Source organism: Carassius auratus, chromosome 10, assembly GCF_003368295.1.
Source record: "Carassius auratus strain Wakin chromosome 10, ASM336829v1, whole genome shotgun sequence".
Lineage (NCBI taxonomy): Eukaryota > Metazoa > Chordata > Actinopteri > Cypriniformes > Cyprinidae > Carassius > Carassius auratus.
In genome coordinates this window covers 20,172,852-20,188,922 of record NC_039252.1, presented here as the reverse complement: position 1 = coordinate 20,188,922, position 16,071 = coordinate 20,172,852, and the positions used below count along the sequence as shown (strand labels likewise).

General features: G+C 34.1%; 1 long non-coding RNA gene across 1 annotated transcript; it reads left to right on the top strand.

Annotated features, from left to right (window-relative positions):
- Positions 1-5,561: 5,561 nt before the first annotated feature.
- LOC113110499 (uncharacterized) lies at positions 5,562-8,513 on the top strand. The gene is made up of 3 exons (XR_003293165.1): positions 5,562-5,961; positions 7,106-7,277; positions 7,676-8,513. It is a non-coding gene; the product is annotated as an uncharacterized LOC113110499 (long non-coding RNA).
- The last annotated feature ends 7,558 nt before the right edge of the window (positions 8,514-16,071 follow it).

The window sequence follows — 16,071 nt, the reverse complement described above, 5'->3', positions numbered from 1 at the left end:
ATATAACTTCATAGATACATACATAAATAAATAAAATGACTAAAACTCCCAACTAATATTAAAGTCAAAACAGAAAATATAATAATTAAAAAACAAGTTCTTAAAATTTACTAATACCGCAATATTACTAGATTTACACTGATTATCTATTTAAAAAAATTGTTGTCATGACTTAATTATTTAAATTAAAATCAACTATACCCAAATTTAAATCAAATTCAACATCAGTAAATCAAATATTGAATGCTAAATAGTTCAAAACTAATGATAATCATTATTGAGGATAATAGGAATCATTAAAAAAGAAAAAAGGTCAAATTAATTACAGTAATAAGACTTTTTATGTGCTTAATTGTGAAGACAATGTCACAAAATCTTAACAGCCTTGTTTGATGTGTTTCATAAACATAAATTGTTTGAGTAAAATATCATAAACCATATAAAAAATGTCAGTAGTGATAACGTTAAACGATGAATACGAAACATAAGTTTACTTTGCTTAGGGTATGCTATGTCATAAAACAACAGATGAAAATCATAATGCTGCAAATCATCAAGCCGCCAGCAGGGGCAGCAGTGTCTCTAACACCACCCTCAATGCGTGTTGATGAGCCGTGCTGCCATCTACACCTTCGGGGAACAGTCTCCGCTCATCCATGACAGTCAGTAGCTCATCACAGCACATAAGTATTGTAGCAGACCGTGAAACCTGTTCGCCAGGATGCGCTGCCACAGAAATTGATTGATTAGACCTGAGTGTGTGGAAAAACCATCGACAGGAGCAGATGAACAGATCTGCTGCTGCCTGAACTCCCTGTAGGCTAGTATTAAACATCTGCCCAGCAATTAGGTATAAATATTATTTACACTTGTGCAGAACTCTGACAGATGCCATGTTATAGTAATAATTGTACAATTTTCAGAAGAATTAAAAAAGTTCCGGACGGATGAGCCAAATTACGTAAGTACGTCGAGTTAACAATGTGCCTTTCTTACTTGGCGGAGGAATTGTGATTATTAGTGTTCATAAGTCATACACTTAAATATTTTGTTATATATAATTGCTTCTGATAGTGCTTAACAACACCATTAAAAAAACTTTTAATGTAATGACATTGAATAAGGACCAGATCTGTCAAGCTCCAAGCTACTCCATATAACTCGTGCACTGTATTCCAAGTCTTCTGTAGTCATACAATAACTTTTAAGGCACTTTTATCCATAATATTCTTAAAACAGCATTTGGTTAATAAAGAGTTCTGCAGGGATGTTTTTTTTATAGTCCAAAACCTGGAAATGAGTTAGGTTATTAGCGTCCCTGTCAATAGGTTTTTGGTTAAATGCCCGAAAGGCCTGTGGTTAACATAAGCTCAAGATATTTTCATATTGCAGTACTTCCTTTTTAAAGTTTTACTTGTCTTGAAAAATTTAGTTGCTAACAAATGGCTAAATGGGCCTACACTTCATCACACCGAACACGTAAACCCATCTAGCTTCATGGTGGTGACGTTGAAGTCATAAGACTTTGTATTTAGTTTATATCCTATGATATTATGCGTTTTACATCAGGAGATTGTAATTAGGCTTCATACATGAAAGTTGTGTTCGTTTGAGAGGATTATCATGAAGAAGCTTAAACATTTATTTGGTTTGGTTTGGTTTTGTTGGTCACAAATCTAATTTTCTGCAATAATCTGAAAGTCAAGGGGGAAAAATCCTGTTTTTTCTTTTGTTAAGAGAACCAAGGTGATGCTCACTTCTGGTTTGGCCAACAAAAATGCATCATTGCTGCAGTGCTGGTATATGAATATGGTAATCACTCAGCCAGCACTGCTGTTATTTCAGGTGCTTCACTTTTGGGAAACTTACAAGCAACATTTTGTTTGGACTAGATAAGTCATTGATATTGTGGTATGAGGTTTGGATTCGGATGTTTACAAGTTATTTTAGCGCCGTATTTCCAAGGAACTTCTGCGGAATATCCTGCATTCGCAGTTAAGTCATTTTTCCAGCACTTTTACGTGCACTTTCAGTCACACTGCTCTTGTGTATCTTCAAGACACATTTCCTGCTTAAATATTTTTTTGGCTTTTCAACTAAAGTTGCAACTTCAGAAATGGTGCACGGTCAAGCACCCCACGTTCACCTCCTCTCTCTCGGTCCCTCAGTGTCGGGTGTGAAGGTATGAGTGTGTGTTTGTCCTCCTCAAATGGACGGTCTTCACGACTGGCTCCAGTAGCCGGCCCACACTCGCCCACACGCACATGTGGCCCTTCCTCCCGCCCATTTCCTCTACCCACAGGCCCGCCAGCGTCCGGCCCAGGGACGGCCTGACCCGAGAACTCCCCACTCCTTTCCTGTGAGCCCCAGCGGGGACGACCGCAGAGTTATTAGACCTAATGGCCATCTGGGTTGCATTAAAGACGGCCTGTGTTGTATGCTGGCTGTAGAAAAGATCTACCACTGTTTCTGTTTTTAAGTCACCAGGGAGTATTTAAGCAAAACCCAGAATGATACAACAACACTTCATTTATCATCCAAGTACAGTTGGGTTTTTCTGTGGTATCAAAGCAACAGAAAATGTGTGAAATGCCAGCGGGACTTAAACGCAGGTTATTTCATAACTGTGGTTGGGATGTTTGGTTATGGTAATACAGGAGTAAAGGTGCTATTTAGTAGCACAAGAAAACCTTCATCCACTGCCCTTCTGTTTTAAACTAACATGCATGTGTGAGGCTCACCAAAACCACTAATGTCCTGATTTACACTATATCATTCAAAGTTTGGGGTTGGTAGATAAACTTTTAAAAGACATCTCTTATGCTTACCAAGGCTGCATTTGTTTAATTAAAAATACAGTAACAGCAGTAATATTGTGAAATATTATTACAATTTCAAATCACTGATTTCTATTTGAATATATTAAAAAAATATATTTATTCCTGTAATGCAAAGCTGAATTTTCAGTATCATTATTCCATTCTTAACATGACCTTTCAGAAATTATTCTGATCTGATATGCTGCTCAAGAAACATTTGTGATTGTTATCAATGTTGAAATGTATGAATAATCAAAAAAAATCCTATACACTGCAAATCTCTTGACTATAATATATATATATATATATATATATATATATATATATATATATATATATATATATATATGTATGTATAGTACAGTTTTACGCTTGAAAAAACTGTAATCTAGTGTTTTAAATGGAATGAATTTATTAAAACAAAGTTTTATAATGGATGTTTTATAACATTTATGCAAATAAAGGCATAAGAACTTTAAAATTATATTTATACTATTTTAAATTATATTTTTTATTGAACATTTATGTTCGTGTTATCAAAGTAAAAGTTTATTTATGTATAAAACATAATTTATATAGAATCAACTGACCAACATGCCTTACAACATCATAAAAGATGTCAAATATCAAATTTACTATATTTATTATTAATTTACAGATATTATATATTTAAATAAAAATATGTATTCATTAGTCAGTATGATTTATTATTGCAGTTTATTATCATTAATGATTGCTTTTGAAAGGAATTTCATGGTGGAAATTGTTTAATGTTTCTAAAAATAGGTGCTTCTTTTTCTTTAAGGGACACTGTAATAAAAAAAAAATTTTTTTTTTTGATTGACATGTGGCCTTGTAGTATTCTTGGGATTCATGAGATTTTACCCACACACTGTCACCAGCACACAAGGCCTGATGTGCCAATGGGTAAAATTACACAATCCCTGGTGTAATAAATGCACATCATAAACCCACCCATTGTTTCTCTTTCTGTGGCCACAGTTGCATAATTTGCTAAATATACACTTTTTTTTAACTAATAGACTTTATACACTTTAAAAACAGGCCAGGTCACCTCTGCTGGTGGATGTTAAAATTACGTTATCTGGACCCAAAGCATGCTCTCCATTGGCTGCTCTAACAAAAAAAAAATTGATGACAAAACAAGACACTTTTCAGATATTTTCCCTCAGGAATTATGAATCCCACACACCTGAGCTGGAGAGAGTCTATGTGTGCATGTGTGTGTGTGTGTTAATTTTTATGGGTGACACTGAGCAGTCTTGCTGAGGAAACCGCACACGTGTGTTGTTGGAGATGTAGAGGCGTGGTGGAGAGTCGGCAGGGCTTTTGTTGGCACCATCCAGATTCCAGATGTGTGGTCGATGGGTACAGTGTGGAGAAAAGACAGAAACACATCTGGAGCTGGTGGCAGCTGGCGCCACATTGGGCCTCAGAGAGGAGATGAGAGGGCAGGGCTTCTGAAACTTCTTTTATTAAAGAAACATTCATAAATCATCTCTGATTAATTTAGACAATGCTCTGGTTCTAACTTGCCATTCTTTTACAGAGCAGCAGCCTGAATCGATGCCAGACGCTTACAGGAAACCCCATCGCGGGCTCACAGGGGCTTCATGGCATAATCAGGAAATATGCTATTGAATGAATATGCCTGATGACTGAAGTTGGTATATGGGCACTTTTGTTTGTTCATATATAGCCATGGCCAAAAGTGCTGAAAAATATACATAAATCGATATTTGTATTGTAATAACTGTTATATAATACTTTTTGGATTATGGCACAGTAGTCTCGTTTTATGATTCTTTTTCCTTTATGGAACTTGATAGCCACTTGTCACTGTATGCTTAAACTTTATTATGGAATATTATGATATTTGATATTAACAGTGTATGGTTTTGGAACGACAAAAGGGTGAGTAAATGTTGACAGAATTTTTATTTGTAGCTGAACTGTTGCTTGAATAATATTGGTGTCTACTTTAGTAGATCCAGAATTACATATAAGAAAGCTGGATTATAAAGTTAACTAAATTAAAACCATTAAAAATACTTGAGATAAACATTTACTGAAATGAAATGTTTTTAAAAACCCTAAACAGATTTTATTTCACTTGGCATATGCCATTTTTTGTTTAGTTTAACTAAAACCTAAACACCTAAAATTAAATAAGCTTAACTTAAAAAAATAATAATAACAAAGTGAAAATATAAATTATAAAAAAATCAAATCAAAATAACAATTCTGAAATTCTGAAAATAATGGACAAATCATATACAATTTACAATTTCTGCCTGAAAAAAAGGATTTCGAGCTTGGCATAAATGTATATTCATTCTAAACAGAAATAAAATTCTTATTAGATTTAACGTGACTTCATGATCTAAAGTCATGCTTTTACAATGAAGTTGCCTCATACTGTAAATGTTTTCAAAGAAGATGGGAATCCTGGTTCATAAGAGACAAAAATTAATTATTTATTTTTAACATTTTTAGTTATTTTTATCATTTTGAGTCAACATGAAGCCCCCTTGGAGGTTTCAGACCCCTGGTTGAGAACTGCTGATTTAAAGTGTTATTCTGGCAGTATTGCATGCTTTAAAAAAAATTGTAAAATACCGTCAGGTGGTCTACCTGCCCAAACCAACTTGACCAAGACATTCAATTAAGATAAAACAGCTCCAGCTGCTGAACGAGCCGCTAGAAACCATGCAACTCTCATCCTAAAACTAGCAGTCAGATCTTGGACGAGCTTCAGAAATCTGTCTCATGATTTGAGGAAATGAAGTCCACCACTTCGGATATCCTAAATTTGACACGTCTGTAAATGTGGCCGTGAATGTTGACGTAGCGTGGCATGTGTGTTTTCAGCTGTCCTCCACACCCCCCGTCCGCAGAGCTGCTTCCTGTGTGGAGGGCGAGGGGGGCTGCCAGTGTTTATGCCCTGCTGAGGCTGCGGTGTATTTGTTTGCTCCAGGATCCCGCAGAGCATTTGCTCACTCCTTGAACAATAAACATTGGTGATTGCTGACGAAGGCCCTGGTCCCAGCTTCTCCGAACTCCGGAGATTTAGAGGTGCCCAGCGGTCTACCGATGTATCCCTGCCCATGGCACAGAGACAGTAAGTGTAAATACTCTCAGTTTGGACTTTGTATACATACACATTGTAACATTAAACTGAATGTGGACGGAGTTTGATTGTGTCAGGTGATCAGAGGCACTGTTATGCCTCATTTGCACAAGGAAGAATAATATGGGGCGTCCCACAGTGGAGAAAACACCCACATAGAGGGTTTATTTGATCATTGAGTCACAGGATGTTCTGTCATCTATAGTGTGAGTATAAATTGTATATATGTTATGTTGCTTATCGACCACATTAATAGAAAAAAACATGAACTGAAAATGTGAAGATTTTTTAAAAAGAAAATCACAAATAAAATTTTTAATAGCTCGAATGTTTCTCCTAGACTCGACTGAGATTAAATAGAGAGCACATTGAGACCGTATGTTTCCACAGATTATTATTTTGAGAAAAAAATGTGTTAATATATATATATATATTACTCCATGATTTTCTCACTCTCAAGCTAGGTGTATATGACTTTATTCTTTCAGATTCATATAATTGGAGTCCTATTAAAAAATGTCCAGGCTCTACCAAGCTTTATAATGGCAGTGAATGGAATGTTGAGATTTTAAAGCCCAGAAAAGTGTGTCCATCCATAATAAAAAGTACTACACGGCTCTGGTTAATAAAGGCCTTCTGAAGTGAATTGATGCATTTCATAAGAAAAATATCAATTTTAAACTTTATCAAGCGTAATCTCTAGCTTCTGCTCTCTGTCGGACGTGCGTTCACGAGAGAGTGTTATTCCAGCGGATGACGTAAGGACGTAGGCGTAGCGTAAGCTTCGGTGAGAAGTGATGAATGTGAAAGTGCAGAGGAGAGAGCAAAACTAAACAAACCACGAATTAGAAGTACGAAAAAGTATTTGTAAAGAAAAATGTTGGAGAATTCGATATAAGATTTTGATATAAGCCAAGAAGGAGAGGTTTTCCTTCGCTGTAAACAAAACTTGGTTCTTGTGAGAATAGTAAATTCTCAGCGGAGATTACCCCACGCCTGCGTCATCCATCGGATGCCACTCTTTCGTTTACCTGTGTACAACAGTTATTGGAAGCTATAGAGATTACGGTTTATAAAGTTTTAAATACTGATTTTTTTTTTTTACTCAAACTTGTGTAAAACTCTTTTCTTTCAGAAGGCCTTTATTAACCCCCCAGAGCCACGTGGAGAATGTTTAATGATGGATGGACACACTTTTTTGGGCTTCAAAATCTTGACAACTATCCACTGCCATTATAAAGCTTAGAAGAGCTCTGACTGTATTCATCCGAAAGAAGAAAGTCATATACACAGAGGATGGCTTCAGGGTGAGTTTTTCATTTTGGGGTGAACTATGTCTTTAAGTCAGTTTGCAAAAAAAAAAAAAAAATCAGTCACTGATTCCTCATCCTCATATTGTTTCAAACCTGTATGACTTATTTTTCCTGCAGAAAATAGAAGTTATGATGAAGAATGAAGGAAACCAAACCATTTCAGTTCCCATTGACTTTCATGGTATTTTTGTCAGTGGAAGTAAAAAAAAAAACTTGCTCAGAAGAAAGAAATGCATACAGGTTTGATACGACATGAGGGTGAGTAAATTATTTTGGGGTGAACGCTCCATTTAAAGCACAAAAACATTTCCCTCATTTTCAGATTGTGTAAATAATGCTTTCCTTCTCTTTAACTAATCTAAACGGTCCCTTATTTAACTCAAATCATGCAGATCTCCGCCAGATCTCCAGCGGTTGAACTCTTGTGTGAAGTGCACAGCACAGTGACGGATGGCACTCGCCACAGAATGAGGCAAGGTTAAAAATACGGAAATGTGGACGGTTCCTCGGCAAGCAGCCCGTCCACCAGCTGCTCTCTCAGCCCATCAATGTCTCCAAACCTCAGCCCCAGACCCTGCCACGAACTCCAGCTTCAACCCAGAGACACTCCCCGACCAGCCAGTGTTATTCACAACAACGTTTCCATCCATCTCACCATCAAAAATGACTGAAAGCAGAAAAACCGAGGGGAACATTACAGCAGTCTGTCCTTACAGCACAAGAAACTCATACGACTAGAAGACAAAGAACAAGTGTTCAAGAAGTACATAAATCATATCTCCAGGAACTCAAAATCCTGACGTGTTTTGGTCTATTCGTGTTTCAATGATTATTAGATAAATTGTTAAATTGAGTAAAAATACAGTTTATAGGGATCAGGGTCATGAAACTGTTTATTAGAAACAGCTATTTTGTTCACATATTTGGGGACTAATTCTCACTTTTGCCTCAGTAAACTCCTAATTTGCTGCGTATTCATAGATATTAAGGTAGTCGTTAAATTTGGGTATGGAATGGATTAAGGGATCTTAAATATTATTATGCCGCATAATCCATTAGTATGTGCTTTATAAATACTAATAAAAAGCCAATATGCATGTTGATAAACAACTGGTGAGATAGTTTTTTTAAATTAATATTTATAAGTTTTAATTTAAAAATGTAAAAATATGTCACTTTCATTCATTTTGATTAAAATGTTAGGTTTAGTAAAAGTGAAGTCAAACTGAATGATTATAATTTTTTTATTAATTTTTGTATTTATTTTATTCCAGCTAATGTTTAAGTAATTCAAATTCAAATTTTTCGTGGATTTAGTTATAGTTTGTTTTATAATATAGTAACAAAAATAAACCTTTATCATGAGTTTACTCTGCAAAACCATTATTGCATAACCAGGTTGACATTTTAAGATCGTCCTCTAATGATACATTTCTATATTTCTTTATTTTGTGATTCATGAAATAGCTTATTGTCTGTGAAAAGAAAAGAAAAATATATATATATTAAGCAAAAGTCATTGGCACAACTTAAGTCTTTTTATTTTTTCATATTTTTTAATCAATCAATATGTGTGCAAGAAGAAATTGGAAGCACATGGCTTTGTCCAATTTTCCAGTTACAATATCTAAAAAAACAAGATAAATTTACTTGTGAAGCGACAAACAGTAAGGCTTCCCTGTATTTATAAGTGCATCTTTTCCATTTATTTAAAGTATAAACTAGTTAAAAACAAGTAGAACAATTAAACAACAAAGCAACATTAAAAAAAAAATAGGTTTTGGAAGTCAAGAAATCATTTGTTTTTCGCAGGGAACCTGATCGTGTTTATATTGAAGCGGTTATTTTTATCCTCCTGTGAATCTCTCAGTATGACTAAATGCAAGGTCATAGAAGGAACTGGGCAACCGAACCCCTAGACAGCACAAAGCCACACTCTGGCCATGATCAGAAAGTACCAAAACAGACTGGTTTTGGCCCAACTGTGTCTTGCCTGTGCAGAATTCACAGCACGACCGCAGACCTAGGTATTCACTAACCCTTTGTTCTTTAAGGTCCTCGTTTCATTTGTTGGTGCACCACAGAGGGTTGTGAATATGCAATGATGCTAAACCACGCAAGCATGTAATTTTCTGAAAATCTGCAACCCTTGTGAACTTTGCAAGTAATGACAGGCTTTCAGATACTGAAAATACTGGATACATTTCCCATTTAATGGACGATCGTGACAGAAGTGGCAACCGTTTACCACATGACCTCACCATTACTGCATTTCCAGCTGTGTGGCCGTCCACAGCCTGCATTGTGATCTCACTGATCATGATATGACATGCACATACATTCATCTTCGTGCAGACTGGTTAACTGCAAATCATAACGGTTTGCACCATTCTGTGCTTTCCGTCGGATCTGTGTTTGCCGGATTGCTCCTTCTGGCGATCTGGGTGTGGTGATGCTTTGCCCGGCAAAACCGCATTTTGCTTTCCTCAGCATCCATCACTGCCACTGTGGCATAAAGTTGCGCTAACACTTCCTAAATGCTGAGAGGACTAACCCAGGCACATTTAAACGGCTCGCTTCACTTCAGAACTTCCAGATTCGGAGTTGAAAACAACTAAGAGGCACCACAAACCTTGGAATTTGGATGTCATTTTCCGAAAGGAAAGTGTCAGTAGCTTCCAAAACCAGCTTCCTCTATAAAGAAACTAAGTTTAGGAGAACCTGACAGTGAGCGTGAAATGAAAACATTCAAATTCGTTTGCAAAAAGAGCAACATGAAGCTGTGAGTCTGCGAGTGCTAATCATTTACAGCTGATAAAGTCTTTGATCAGTTTCATGCAATACCACCAACACATCTTTCTCTGGCCGCCACTGCTAACATGTGTTCTGCACATTGTGCCTGATTACAAGGTGCCTTTGTAAACCCTCCTCTGATTCTGATTATGAATGTGAATCTGACTGCGTTTCGGCCGTGCTGCATGCCACAGTTGTGTTGTGATCAAAGCAGCTGCTGGTGCCAGAGCATCTGTTCACTTTCATTAGATATTAAAAACATTAAAGGTAATTTATACAAAAGCAGCTCTATCAATAAGTAAAACACCTCGTCAATACAGAATGTCATCCCTGCTAGAAATAATAACAGGTTGTTTGAGGTCAAATGAGAAGCTTTAATGGCAGGTCAATTTGTGTCTACAGCTTATATGTAAAATTCATTTAATAAACAATAAATAGCTAATGTTGTATTTTAGTGTGTTGATGTAGTCGTTTGTCTAAAGGTGTCAACAAAAATCAAACAACTTTCAAAAATGTTACGTTATGTTTAGAACTTGAATATTATATTTATAATATTTTGTATTTTTTAAATAATATTCTAAATTGTTTTATAAATATTATAAATATTTATAAAATATAAATATTTGTTTATTTTATTTTTTATTAAATTATTTTGTATTATCTAAAATGGAAACTTTGGTGTACTTTGGCGCAAGAATGTTTAAAAAAATATATAAATTAATACTTTTTTCAGCAGGGAAGCATTAATAACTGTCACTCACGATTGTGAAGATAGACTTGAATATGCATGATAAAAAGCTAAATTTGTATAATTCATGACTGAAAACATTTTGTAACATGATTTTGATGTACCATTTACATGGTAATGCAATGTCTGCTTTTAAAATGGGTTTTAAAGGATGGATTTTGAGATTTTGTGTTTTCAAGTGATATATAACTTCTGATGATTTCTAAAATGTGATAGAAAAAAAGGCGACGAAGAAGTCTTTTTTTTAAACAAAGGTCAAAACTCCTGTTATAATGTAGATTTTTGAGGGTACCATCTTGTCATAAATTAATCTATTACTTTTCCTACATAATTCTTAACAAAAAACATTGGTAAAATATATATTTGGGAGTCTTAGACCTTTCCAATGATATATAGTTTGTCAAGATTAGATTAGATTTCATTGTAATATAGTGAAGTAAATGTAGGCGTCCCATATACGGGACGGGGTGACAGTTAAAGGGTTAAAGAACTAGTCCATTAATCAACAAAACTTTGTCTTAATGACATCAGAAAGTGAACAAGGACAAGTAGGGCAAGGACAAATTACACAACAACATACAGAACTAACAAATATTGCTACAAGTGGGATCGCATCATATAATAATTGCTGTTAATAGTGTTTATCGGTTGACTACGTCTTCCTATCATATGCACACAAACTGACAGTCACCACCACTGATAAGCTACTACTAAATATTGTAGAAACTTAATTTTCTGTAAAGTTGCTTTGCAATGATTTGTATCGTAAAAAGCGCTATACAAATAAACTTGAATTGAATTGAAGTATATCTTTTGCTTTATATTTGCCAGCAGCTGTGATCTTAAAATGTCAACCTTGTTGCTATGATTTTTTATAGTAAACAAATAATAACTGAGACGTTTATATCTGTGGACGTATCATCCTTCAGTTCTCTAATAGGCACCATACTTTCATAACACTGAAGCAAGGTCAATGTCGGTGGCAAAACAAGGACATGAAGACCATAAACCATGAAGGCTGTGTGTCATTACGAAAAATCGCAGGGTGGCTTTCAGCACTCTCAGCCTGTGATTTTCACTGTAATGAATGCCTGTTATTATGGATGAGCAGAAGAAAATGACCATAGTTTCCAGCAGAAATGATGCCAATTAACAACCTGCCTAACCTTTTTGTATTCTAATTGCAATGTACTTTGGAAAATATATTATTAAAATACAATAGTATACAGTGTAGCATCTTCTAAAACAACAAAGTACGAGCAGTTTAGTATTTTTTTAACCTGTGATGTAAAATTTGATCCAAAAACACAAGAGCTGCAAAAACCAGGATGATGACAAATGAGCAAAAAAAAATCACAGTTTTAGCTTAGTGTGAAAGGAAAGTGCTGTGGGGTATAACAAAAAATACAAAAGATAGAGTCTGAATAATCTGAATCTTTCTCCAGGGTTAAAACAGGAAAAGGTTCGAATCATAAATCCTGCAGCAGGCTACACCAAACGAACAAATGTTGTTATATAATCTATTGTGAATGTAGTATTATACTCATTTTGGGTCAAGATGAAGGTGTTTGTCCTCTCTGAGCCAGTCTAAGGCAAGCTGACGAGGTCATGTCAGGGGATGCCTAGTAAAACAGCCACATTGAGAGCAGCGTGTTCCTGTCTGGCCGCGGTGTGTGAGTACAGACACAGACATTGACACAGGCCTGTTTTAGAGGGAAACAGCGGTCAAATTAAATGCAGGAATCTAGTGAGAGGAATGTGTCTAAAATGCCAATAGCTAAATAAATAACAAAAAACATTGACTTTTTTTGTTATTTACCCTATATACTTTTCAAATGCACATTCATGGCCCTGTTGTGCACAGTTCATTTGTGCATATTATACTGAATAAAAAAATGAATTTATATAATATCTAATTATAAATTAATGGTTTGCACCATTTTCCTTTTCAGCTGATGTCACTAATAGGGTTATTATATATGGTTGCAGAATATTCTGTATATCATTTGAAACAGTGTTATTTTAGTGTCATTGAAGTGGTTTTATGGTTTTTATTAATATTTAGTTTTTAACAATACGTTTTTATTTGTATATTTTCTGTTTTCATTTAAATATTTTTTTGGTGTTTTTGTCCTTTCTATTTAAATAGTTTTTAATTGTAGTTTTTTTTTTTTTTTATATCTGCATAGTTTAGTTATATTAGTACATTAAGTTAAACTTTAAACCAATGACAAATGTTGCTTTGGAAACTAGCTAAAATAAAATATGTTTTTAGGTTTTAATATATATATATATAGTTATATATATATATAGTTATATATATATATATATATATATATATAGTTTAATTCAGTTTATTTTATTTCAAGTAACATTTTCAAGGCATTTTCATTTTAATTATTTTGTTGTGTTTTTCTTATTTTTCATTCATTTTTTAATGTCTTAATAGTTTTTATTCATTTTTATTTTTAAAACATCTATCAAAAATTCTGTCATCATTTACTCACCCTCAAGTTTTTTCAAACCTGTATTTTCCATTGAGCACAAAATAAGTTATTTTGAAGAATGTTGGTAACCAAACAGTTAACGGTAGCCATTGACTTATATGGTGAAAAAAATACAATGTAAGTCAATGGCTATCCGTATTGTCTTTTGCTGCTATTGTTCTCTATTTTCTGACAGGTCTGATAAAAGTTTTCAATACCAGGTACAAATCCAGCCACTCCCTGATAATTGAGATGAAAATAAGCAAATGAGACCACTGTTGTGAGAAAATCAATACTTCTGACAAAATAGTTGCATCTGCCTCCAGCGTCATTTTGAGATGCATGACCTTCTCATTTAGTCCTGTGTACTGTTCATATTTCAGGACAAAAAGATAAAATATCACATCTGTTGCAATATTTTGTTAATAGTGAACGTTTGTGACAGATGTTCAAAGAATGACGTTAATCCAGTGTTATATATTCGGTAATCCAGTGTTATATATTCATACTGTATATATCAGTTCTTTTAACAATCTACTATTGTGGACTCCCCTCAACGACGGCATCCATCAGTGTGTTAGTGGAAGCCGAACGGCTGAGATGCCAGCATTGCTGATTCTACTGCATTGATTCTGCTGTCAGTTACTGATACTGTGGAAATGTCCCTTCATTGTTTGTGATTTAACCAGTGTTTGACCCTTCAGTTACAACGGTAAATGTCCCTTCTCTTGAGTGCTTATAATGTAATGCAGGACGGAGTCCAAACAAAATGCAAGTGTTACTTCAGTTATTGATTGGAACAAGTGCTATTAGCCTGAACATGAAAAAGATCACCATGCTGGATGAGCAGATCGCTCTTTTTAAAATAGATGTAGTTGAAATCTAAATATTGTATTTTTGTATTTTATGAAAAATAATGTTTGTGTTTTCATTTTATTATTTGTATTTTTTATTAATTTATTTATTTGTATTTTATTATTTATTTACCTATTCATTTATTCATTTTAAAGTACAATAACCATACCCAAAATTGTTAGATTATTTAATAAATATTTCTCTTAATTTGTTTGTTTTAGTATGTATGTATTTATATATTTGAAAATACAAAATACATAAATAAATAAACCTATCCAAAGCTTTTGGATTATTTTTATAGACATAATTATTATATTTATTTCCTCCTAATTTGGCTTTATTTGTTTGTTTGTTCATTCATTTTGAAGTACAAAAACCATAATCAACATTTTTTATCTCTATATGCACAAATTTCACAGATATTTCTCTTAATTTTTCACAATAGAAATGAATAGGTAACAAATAGTGACAAAGATGTATTTTTTACAAGCTAAATCACGCAATATATTTATGTTTATGACGGTTTTTTAAACTCTTGTTCAATTTTATTTAGATTTTTTAAAATAAAATATTTTTTTAATTTGTTTGATTTAATTCTTTATTTGAATTACTTTAATTTATTTGTTTAATTTTATTTATTTTTGTATTATTTATATATTTCTTACTTTGTATATTTTAGTCTTTTATTTTATTTGAATAATTTATTAATTTGATTGTATTATTGATTTATTATTGTATTTAATTTTATCTTATTTGATTATTTATTTATTTATTTATTCATTTTAACGCACCAAAGACATGATTTTTCTGACCATTATCTCCAAATATACTTCATGTATTTTTCTCTCAATTGTTCCCTATACTGAATAGGTAATTGTGGTAACTAATCAATGCTACTTTAATTCATCAAAAAAATGTGTACATACTTATTTCAGATACATTCAACACATTGTAGTTGTAACCAGAGACTCGTTTTCAGACTTAAAGTCACACACACACGCACACACACAAACACTGCTGTGAAAACCCCTGTAAACGGATCTCCAGATGTTAATGCTGTGGGACCTAGACCCGTACTAGGTGGTTTTTCTATGATCCAAGTCATCCACTTACCACATCAGACGTTCATAAATAAAGCAGGTGTGGTGTGTGGACTGAGAGAGCTGGACGGGGTCAGCAGATGGAGATACAATCACTCTGAAAGGGAAGTGAGCAAATGGAGTTGAATGTTGATGTAAAGCATCTCATGGGGAGCAGTTTGAAAAATACAACAGTGTCACAGTAAAAAGATAATTCATCAAATGCACTTAAAGTCATTTAGAACTTGAACTGCTTTTCTGTTTTACTTCTAGCCTATTTGTCATCAGAGGTTTCATGTGACCAAATTATAAATAGGGGAGACTAGGAATGGTGCTCAAAATTGTATACAAAGTACCCACATTTTTTTCATCACAAAAGGCACCAATTCAAACCTCTGCAGCAAAATCACAGCCTTTATAAGTTGATGTCAGTGCCTTTGTTACAATCTACCCCATTACAGGTTGAAACACATACTGAGGTAAATTGTAACAGTCAGACAATAGAAGCAAATACTTCAGCCACCTAATAAAGTTTGCTTCAAAAACACATTTATTGAAACAATCTAAAAGAACAATACCAAACAATGTCGTGCTTTCTACAAATGACCACAGCTCAAATCCACGTTCTGATCGATGCAGGAGTGTGTGTGTGTGTGTGTGTGTGTAAATTAGACTACTAACTTCCTAAACAGTATTTATGCTTACTGAACACTCAACTCCATTGTACCGAGGTAAAGAATGTGTAGATCTAACAATAAATTGTACAATTTTGTGTGTGAGATTGTGTCTATTTAAGAATTTTTTTCAATCAGAGTCACAATCATGAC